This window comes from Cryptomeria japonica, chromosome 11 (assembly GCF_030272615.1).
Source record: "Cryptomeria japonica chromosome 11, Sugi_1.0, whole genome shotgun sequence".
Lineage (NCBI taxonomy): Eukaryota > Viridiplantae > Streptophyta > Pinopsida > Cupressales > Cupressaceae > Cryptomeria > Cryptomeria japonica.
The window spans coordinates 358,782,398-358,793,143 of NC_081415.1; positions in this window are offsets into that span (position 1 = coordinate 358,782,398).

Consider the following 10,746-nt stretch of genomic DNA (forward strand, 5'->3'; position numbering starts at 1 on the left):
CTCATTAATGATGACCACAACAAAATCCTGTCAAAGAAATTCTCTGAGGAGGAGGTTAAATCTGTCCTTATGAAGATGAATCTCGACAAGGCCCCAGGCCCAGATGGCTTCCCCACTAGCTTTTTCTAAAAATGTTGGGGTTTTATGGGGATAGAGATCATAGATGCCTTAGAAGGTATTAGGAACTCTGGTAAGATTCTCAAAGAAATCAACAATACCTTCTTAGCTCTCATCCCCAAAAAAGAGAATCCTGAAAGCTTTAATGACTTCAGACCAATAGCCCTTTGCAACACTCTATACAAACTCTTAACCAAACCCCTAGTAGCCAACTCTAGAATCTTCTCCCCATTATCATTAGTGAAGAACAAACTAGCTTCGTAGCAGATAGATCAATCTATGATGGGGTTATTATAGCCCAAGCGGCCATTCATTCAGTTTAGCTCAACAGGGCCCCAAGTATGCTAGTCAAATTAGACATAAGAAAAGCTTACAACAAAGCTGATTGGCACTTCCTATGTAAATGCTTAGAGGCCTTTGGATTTTCCAAATCCTGGATCAACCTAATCTTTGAATGTATATCCACCCCCAAATTCTCAGTCTTGGTTAATGGTTCCCCAGAAGGTTTCTTCAGCAGCTCAAGAGGGCTTAGGAAAGGAGATCCTATGTCCCCCTTCCTCTTCATCATCATGGCTGAAGCCCTGGGTAGATCCATCTCTAAGGCCAAAGAGGAAGGTGGGATCCAAGGAATCCCCATTACCAACGGCCTCCCTCCCTTTACCCACCAGCAATTTGTCGACAACATGATGCTTTTTGGGCAGGGAAGTGTAAGGGAAGCAAGCGCCTTCAAAGGCATCCTTAATTCCTATATGCTAGCCTCGGGTCAAGAGGTGAATCTGGCCAAGTCTATAGTTTTTATGTTCAACATAGACCCCTCCTTAGGAAAAGTGATTAGCAATGTTCTGGAGATTAGTGAAGGAACTCTTCCTTGAAAATACCTAGGCATTCCCCTTGACAAGTGTAGAAGACCCTCAAAATTATGGGGACAACTTGGTGGATAAAAACAAGTCTTGGATTAACACTTGGAAAGGAAAATGGCTCTCATCTGCAGGTAGAGAAACCTTGGTTAGATCGGTCTTGTCAGCTATGCCCATTTACCAGCTCTCCTATCAACATTTATCTTCTTCTAAACTTGTAGAGCTCAACAAGAATCTCAGGGCTTTCTTTTGGCAAGGTGCTAATGACAACCATAAAATATCACTCATATCTTGGGACAAGATATGCAAACCTAAAGAAGAAGGAGGAGTTGGCATTAAAAACCTTTGTGATTAGGGCAAAGCCTTGGGTGCCAAGTTGGTTTGGAGGATGTTCAGAACCCCCCACCTCAAATGGGCTTGCTTACTGCACCACAAATACCTTAATGGAGGGAATCCTATCCAAATCTTCGAAGAAACCAACCCCCCCAGAGGGTCTTGCCTATGGAATTTTATGTTAGACTACAAGAGGATTATCTCTGATAGACTTACTTGGAACTTGGGGTCTGGGGATAAAGCTCTTTTCTGGTCAGATTCATGGGGTGGATATAAGGCTATTGATAATATCCATGACTTTGGTACTACTCGTATCCTTCTTGAATCTCATAGAGGACCCCTATTAAACAACTATATCTCCCCTTCAATGGATGGGGCTGGTTGGCAGTGGATCGAGAAGGAAGATGAGGATATCCCGGTAAGGGATAAACAAAAACTTATGGCAATTCTTAAATCAAGGAACATTGCCTTAGGTTAGAATGAGGACAAGCTCGTCTGGGATGGCTCCCTAAGAGGAGAATACAACTCCAAGGATGGGTACTCTCTCATCTCCAAATCATTTATAAGACCTATGACTAAGCTTCCCTTGAAACTTTGTTGGGATAAATATTGTCTGCCTAAGGCAGGTATCTTCTCCTGGCTTGCGGTTTACAACAAGCTCCTAACTGCGGACAAATTTAGAAGAATGGGGTATGAGGGCCCTAGTAGATGTCCTCTTTGCAAGGCAGACGAGGAAGACACCAATCATATCCTCCTTAACTACCCCTTTGCTCATAAATGTTGGATTTGGCTCACCAACAAACTTGAATGGTCTGTGGCCTTCCCCCACACCATCTTTGGAATGCTCAAGGCATGGCCTCTCCTCAGGCGTGGCTATCTCTTTGAAGGTTTATGGACAGCTCTTCCTTCTTCCATTATGTGGGAACTATGGAAGGAGAGAAATAGATGTCTCTTTAAGAATAAAAAACTAGAGGTTCCTAGAATCATTAACAAGATAGAGTCAGCTATCACTGAGCTCATGAACAACAGACTATCATCAGGCACATTGAAGAATGCCTCTATCACTTATTGGGATGAAAAGATGAAAAAATGTTGGGAAGGCTTATCCTTTCCTCCCTTTGTAGGAGATGGTCCTATTTCAAGTCTTCGATCAAGGGATGCATGCAGATGGCAGCCCCTAGGAAAAGGTTGGGTGAAGCTAAACTTTGATGGAGCATCTCGTGGCAACCCAGGGCAAGCAGGGATAGGATATGTTGTCCATAATTGGGAAGACAAGGAACTAGCAACCCTTTCCTCTCTGGTTGGCATCAACACCAACAATTGGATGGAACTTATGGCCTTGGTGGAGGGTCTGCATTTATGTAGGAAACTAGGAGTTAAGAACTTGTAAATTGAAGGAGATTCGGCTATAATTGTCAATGCTCTGAGGAAAGGTAGTATGCCTAATTGGAGACTAAATACTTTGTTGTCAAAAGCTCTTAACGTATGCAGAGATTTTGATAGGTTCACAGTCAATCATATTTATAGGGAGGACAATAAAAGAGCGGATGAGTTGGCCAACTTGGGAGTCGATGGCATCAATCTCCTATCTGTGCCACCTTAAGGCAACCCCTTCTTTTGTTTTCATGTCCTAAGTGGTCATTAGCATGTTTCTCCTTTCATTCCCTTATGTTTCTCTTGCCCAGACTCTGTTTTAACCCCCTTATTTATTCCTCTTCCTGCCCCCTGTATTTACGTATAGATACTCAGACAAACATTCAGTTTAAATATGCCCATATATTTGTTCTCCTAGACTTTAACTCAGGTAGTTAGGCTCAATCCATGGTCGGATATAATCATTAAAACACAAATCTCAATCATATATTTTTATTCCTCTCCTTCATACCCATTTAGTCTTCCATCCTTTAGCCCAAGGAGAGGCCCCTCATCTAATATTTTTGTATATACTTATCTAGGAACTTTCATTATCAGACCCTCACCTTGATTCAGTCATCCATCCTCATATTCAGCCTCTCATCGGCATCCTTATATATATATATATATATATATATGTATACATATACATATATATATATATATGTATACATATATATATATATATATATATATATGTATACATATATATATATATGTATATATGTATATGTATATATGTATATATATATATGTATATATATATATGTATATATATATACATATATAGATATATATATACATATATAGATATATATATACATATATATATACATATATACATATATATATACATATATACATATACATATATATACATATATATATATACATATGTATATATATATATATGTATATATATATATATATATGTATGTATATATGTATATATATATGTATATATGTATATATATATGTATATATGTATATGTATATATGTATACATATATATATATGTATATATATATATGTATGTATACATATATACATATATACATATATACATATATATATATGTACATATATATATGTATATATGTACATATATATATATGTGTGTGTGTGTGTGTGTATATACATCTATATACATATATATACATATATATATGTGTGTGTGTGTGTGTGTGTGTGTGTAGGTTGTATCTCACATTCTTGTAGCCCAAGACCCTTTCATGAATTATCTGGGACAAATAAGCACTCTCAACGCATGTAATAATTTTCTCTTTACAGATATATAGGCATTTCACACACACACACACACACACACACACACACACACACACACACACACACACACACATATATATCTTAACACCTATATTAAGTTAGATCCTTGATTCACATTTATAGGTATATATATATATATATATATATATATATATATATATATATATATATATATATATATATATATATATTCATTTTTATATATATACATTTATATATATACTTATATATATATATTTTGATATATTTATATTTTTATTATTATATATATATATATACACACATATATATATATATATTCTTATATATATATATTTATATATATTCTTATTAGTCTCTTGAAGTTTACTGATCTTTCATCCTTGAATATCGACTTAAATCCTTTTTCATCCATCTCTTCATTTATTTGAAGGTATATATGACTTTTCTCATTTTCATAATTTCTTAGAGTCACACACTTTGGTGGCATCACTTTATCTTCCTTTAAAATGTCATGTCTCATCAATGTTACCTTTGTTTCGATGAAACCATCATTATCGTCAATGAGCCTTGTGGCTTCATCGATCTCCTCATTTTCATTGAAATCTTTACCTTACGTGTTCGTGTTGATGTAATGCTCCATCGGTTCATCGAAACCATGTTTTTGATAGGAATCCTTTTGTCGTTGTGTTTCACAACCATCTTACCGATCTTTAAGTTTATCGATAATGGTTCCTCATCATTCGGCTTTTACATTGGCATCAATGAAATTCCTTATGTTGGTGAAAGAAGAATATCTTCCTTCGACCCTTTGTTTTTACCGATGACATGTTATCGATGAAAATCTCTTATGTTTTATCAACCTTTTGTCTTTCGATGAAACTGTCACTGTCAGCCAATAACTTTAGTATCTCTTCGATAGCCTTCTTTTCTCAAAAATTCCTATCGATGAAACCTTCCCCAGTTTCTTCGATCTCATCATTTTGGTAGAACTATCTTCTTCGGTGAATTATTTACATGTCCTACCGATACCGTAGTTTCTTTAGCAGCCTTGCTTCATCGACGAAATCTCCTTTGGTTTCTTCGATATACCTTCTATTGATGAAAAATAATGCTTTCGATAAGTCCCTTTTGAAGTTCATCGAGGCCCAAGTCTGTTCGATAAATAATCTTATCAATGAAACATCGATAGGTTTCGGTGATACAACAGGTGTACCATTTCGATCAAACTTGACATTTCAGTGAGAGGTTAGTGTGTATATCCAATGGCTTTGGTTTGGGCGATAACTTTTAGGATTCTGATATTGGTGGAAGTTTCAATTTCTTCCTAGTAATCTCCAGCATCATATTATTAGATTAAGGGTCGACCTGATAAAATTTTATCTTACTTAAAGCTTTCCCATGACACTCAATTAGGGCCTGGAAGGCTCTCGAACCATATTCTTTAAGATGGTAGCTCCTTGCGATCTCTTTGCTGGAATATTTATGAAATTTTCCTCGTTAATATTTATTGATTTTATGCTCTTCGATGGGTAATCACTCTCACATTATGTTTCTGGAGATTTTTTGAGACTAATATTTTGAGCTATGTATCCTAACAGGGTGACCATCCATGCAGATATGATATATTGTATAAGTTGACATGTTCGGTTTTCCTTTTCCTAACATTGTGGTGAGAGATTTTCTTAATATTTTGTGTAGCATAAGGAGCAGAGCATGCTTAACCCCGTGTTTCAGGAATAGCAAGAACTGTCACCCACAAATGGCAGCATCACCCCAAGAGATGGGGAATCTGCTGCTCAACTTTATACAGAGGATTTCTACATACAATCTTCATTATTTTGGACAAGTTCCCTTTGTGATCTTGTATCTCCATTTTGTATCGCATTCTTAATTTTTTCTGATCCTTGAGGGATCTGGGCTAGACCAGAGATTTTCTTCCCTCTATTCTTTCCTACCGGTGCCCACACCGAATGGAGGTATAAATGTAAATCTATCTATTTTTTAAATTAATAAAATTCTTTGGCCTCGGCCTTTTATCGATCAAAAAAAAAAAAAATCATTCTAAGTAAATCATTTTAATCAATTATCCTATTTATTTAATTAAATGTCGTAGCATATTTAATTACTAAATAAATTTGCCATTAAATCATCAAAAAGGAAATAATTTGCAAAAAAAGAATTAATTTGAAAAAAAGGGAGCTAAATTGAGAAAAGAAATCAACTTGAGATAACTTGAGAAATCTTAGAAAAGCAAGAAAAGCATTTAAATTGAATAAATCATTTTCTCTTAATTTAAACTCAAATCAATCTTGAGGAAAAGGATTGAGTTGCATTAAAATGGCTTTTTCTAATAAAATAAATCTTGAGCAAATAAAAGAAATATGCATGGAATTAACTAATTTTTATCTCAAATGCATGAAATTAATTGATTTTATCTCCAATGCAAACTCAAACTTATAATCCAAATGCATTAAATCAATCTTTATTGAATTTATCTCAAGATCAACTCAATCTTAGCTCCTCTGAAACTGAATCAAAGCACCCAATCATTTCAATTCACCTGGATTGTGCTTTCTCTGGAGGAATCTCAACCGCTTATCATCAATCAATCTTGATCATTGGTCTCTCTTTGGATTCTCTATAAATTCAGGCTTTCATCTCTCAATCAAAAGAACCCTGGAGATTTATTGTTGTTATGTTGTTTTTGCTCTAGAGTCATTGAGAATATTGTGTATTGAGATCATTGCATCTTAGTTTTCTCGCATATTAGTTTAATCATGTTAGCTTGATTATCATTGCTTGTATCCATCTAGCTTAATTTGCTTAATCTTGCATCCATTTAGCTTAATTTTGTGCTCATATAGATTAAATCCTCCATCTTGGTGTATTCTAGTCATTGGTATTGCTTAGATAAATCTAAGAGCAAGTCTATACTCACATCTTTTAGGAGGCAATAGATCTATTTGTTGTGGTTTTTACATTCATTGAGTATATCTGTCTAACCATGCATGCAATGACTTATTGAAGTGTTTGTGTCTTACAGCTTATAGGATTACCACTTTTCACACACATTTTTGGTGCCCACCATGGGGCTCAAAGATTACAATTTTCGGCCTTGCAGATCAGTTCTTTTTATTTTTCAAATTCTGTCTGTACAATTTCTGCTAAAACTCGTACAAGTTTTTGTTAGGGGTAGTACAAATTTCTTCTGTGACATATCGTAAGGTTTGTTGAGAATCATTGTATGGCTCTGTGAGAAAACTCATACGAATTACTGTTTTCTCATATGGCTTTGTAAGGTTACTCATACGATTTTTTGTTCTCTCATATGGCTCTGTAAGGTTACTCGTATGGTCTACTGAGAATCATCGTATGGCTCTGTAAGGTTACTCATACGATATTTTTGTTTTCTCATATTAAAAACACAATGATTTTTAAGGTTTTTCTGGTTGGATTTTGCTAATACTAATGCTAACCCTAATTTGTTTTCTATCTATCTGAGATATTTTAATAGCCTAACATTATTTTTGCAGAATGCTTGTCAAAGAATCTATCGCTCAAACTTACGCCTATCAGAGAATCTACTGCTAAAAAACAATATGACTACTGATTCGTTGTTTTTGCAGGTTGTCTAAGGAGATTCAAGTAAACTTTGTGTATTCTTAATTATTTTCTAGGCACCTAAATTGCGATGTGGTAAATGAACAAATCTGTTTTTCATGTTTGAGAAAAGACCAAAAGGTAGGAGAGTATGCTCTTGTCTGCACAGACAATCAGAAATCCAGACCCTTGAAGCAATTCTAGTTTGAGATTTGTGTTCCTTTTAGCGGGCCTGTCATAGTGGGAAAAAGTAATCACCCTATGAGAACGACCCAAGTGAGTACAACTAGACCCAAGTATTTTGACTCACTATAATAAATAGGCCTCTTTGAGATTAAAGTCTCAGAGGATGGAGTTATTTGTGTTTTCTCTTTGAGACCTCTTATATCAGGCATTTTATAGGGCCTTGCGGTCTCAATCACACTTGCGTGACTACATCTTGTTTTGATACCTTATCGGGCTATAGGCCTCAATTGTGCTTGCGCAACTTCAAGGGGTAATTTCGAACGAAAATCCTTACTAAGAACTTTAAAATAGAAGCTACCTGGTTCACCTCCAAAATGGGGATAATCTTTGTGCAAGAGAGATAATAACTCTCCCAAGATACTTGCCATATCGTGCCCCCATTAGTGTTTAAAGTTGGCTAATATGGCATTGAGAATCCATTGGATGAGACTCAGTGGTCATATTCTAATTAGCTATTGGGTGTGTACCTAAGCTTGCAAGCAAATATTTTCTCTCTTAGCCAACTTCCTTAGGATTAGCGTGTTGTGCTTGAAGTCACTTTACATCTTGCATGTTTGATGTGTCTTTGTCCTTGAAATTGAAACTGAAACCTTGGACAATCAACTGAAACTGGAAAAAACAATCAAAACATCAAAAACTCAGTGGTAAAAAAAACTTTATTCTTTTCAAAAACTCATCCCTTTCCAGTCCTATGTCATATGAGTATTCCAATTTGTCATACTACCCAATGAGAATTATAGTTTGGTAACTATTAAACTATCATACGAGTCATAGATCCTAAGATATATTTTTGCCAGTTATTCGTACTACCTTGTGAGAATTGTCGTCTGGTAACTATTAAAATATTGTACGAGTCTATATATTTACTACAACTTTTTGACAACTTAAAGCAACAACTCATATGAATATTTAAGTTTGTCATCTAGTAACTCCTAAATTGTCATTTGGTTCTTGAGCTTTTGTCGTACAAGCCTCTATTTCTATCAGTACAGAAACATGTGTTTTTGTGTGCTTTTCTAGATCTGTCATACTTGCCTAATCAATCTTGATACACCACAATGAGCATATATGTGATCTTTTTCATCTTGAGCATAGCAATATTGATAGTGTACCCTTGTTGTTTTGTTACAAAATTTTGCCGATTATATCCCAGCTAGTTTGATCAATCATACATCAATCCGATCAATCTAATCTACTTAGATAATGTCTTATACAAGATAGATCATTCCTGAAACCATACTTGGTTTCAATCTCTTCATCCAATCATCACCTTAAACAAACATCTAGCTTCGATTTGATCTTGACATCTGTATCACTTCTAGTTTTTAGTCACATAAATTGTAAATGCATGTTCGAACCAAGAGCTCTTCTAAGAATTCTGACAAAAGTAAGAGGTAGTCTTACTCATTGAAAACTAATCCATTCTTGTAAATCAAAACTGTCATAAGTCTCTATGGCTACCTTGGCCCACCAAATTCAAGATATCAAGAGAGAAATATATGACATTCAAGCCCAACAAAAAGATTCAATGAATCCTCTTGAGACTAAGTTTCATGATATCAAGAATACCAGACTTCAAGAAATGCTAAAACAATTATATAAGGTGGAACAAAATTTAATTGAAAATCAAAAGCCAAATCTCATACAAGATCACAAGACACCTTCACCAAGATAAAAAGACATTTCTTCCAAATATCCCCTAGATAGACAGTTTACAACTTTGGGGAAATCTATTGAGTCATCTTTGGAAGAGCTTCTTGAGCACAATCTTATCAAATTGCCTAACAAGACCATGGGGATGTGAATTTTTGAGTAATTATTGTGCATATCATAGGCATATCAAACATAAGACTTCAATGTGCATGGAATTAAAGAATAAAATTCAAGACCTCCTTGATGATTTTATTCTTGAAATTGAAGATCCTAATAATTCACCTAAGGAGAAACCGTATGTCATTACCAAGTATGATCAAAATTATGAACCTGTGCCTAGCAATGGACCACATGTAGCCTCCATCTCTTCCATGATGCCTCTATCTCCTAAGGATTCTCAACAACAATCCATACCATATCCCTCAAATAATGAACCTAATGATGAAACTTCTCATGTTGACCCTCAAGGGCTATCCATAGTACAAATCCAAGCTAATCCCTTTTTTCATACCAATCCTTTATATAATTTAGATATCTTAGATCCTATGCCATCATGCACTCCAATTCTAATCATACCCACTCCAGAAGGCCCCATCCAAAATTCTTCCCCATCATGAAAAAACATGAACACCTTCCAAGAATCCCCCATGCATATTGACAATACTACCCCTTCCTTAGAAGTGGCTCCATGTCAAGAGGATAATCTGAAAAATGAAGAAACAATTCCTATCATAAAAAAATATCAAGACACCAAAACTCTTCAATCCCATCCAATGGTTGAAAAAGATCCTACCTCCCTATAATCCCATGATGATCCCCTTATACCTTTCCATTTCTTCCAAGATGACCCCCTTCCATCTCAAGAGCAAAGCATCCTTCCAAATCCCATTCGTAATCCACTTCCCAAGCAAGATCATGATGCATCTTCCACCTTTTCAAATGATCCTATTCAAAATGAAGAGTCAAACACCCTTCCTACTCTGTCCAATGGTCCTCTTCCATGTCAAGATCAAAGTATCTCTTCATCTCCTTGTCATAATCCTCCATGTTCACCTCAAGAATCCAACATGCCTACAAATCCCTCTCATGATCCTATTATCCCCTACATTCCACCTCCACCTCATAATGGACTTGCATCTTCTTCCCAAAGAAAAGTGTATCCTACAAGTCAAAATATTTATAAAGGCAAAGGGGTAGACCTTCACAAGAAAGAACCCCTCCATATTAAATAAAATATTAAGGGTCATGGCCCTAGTGA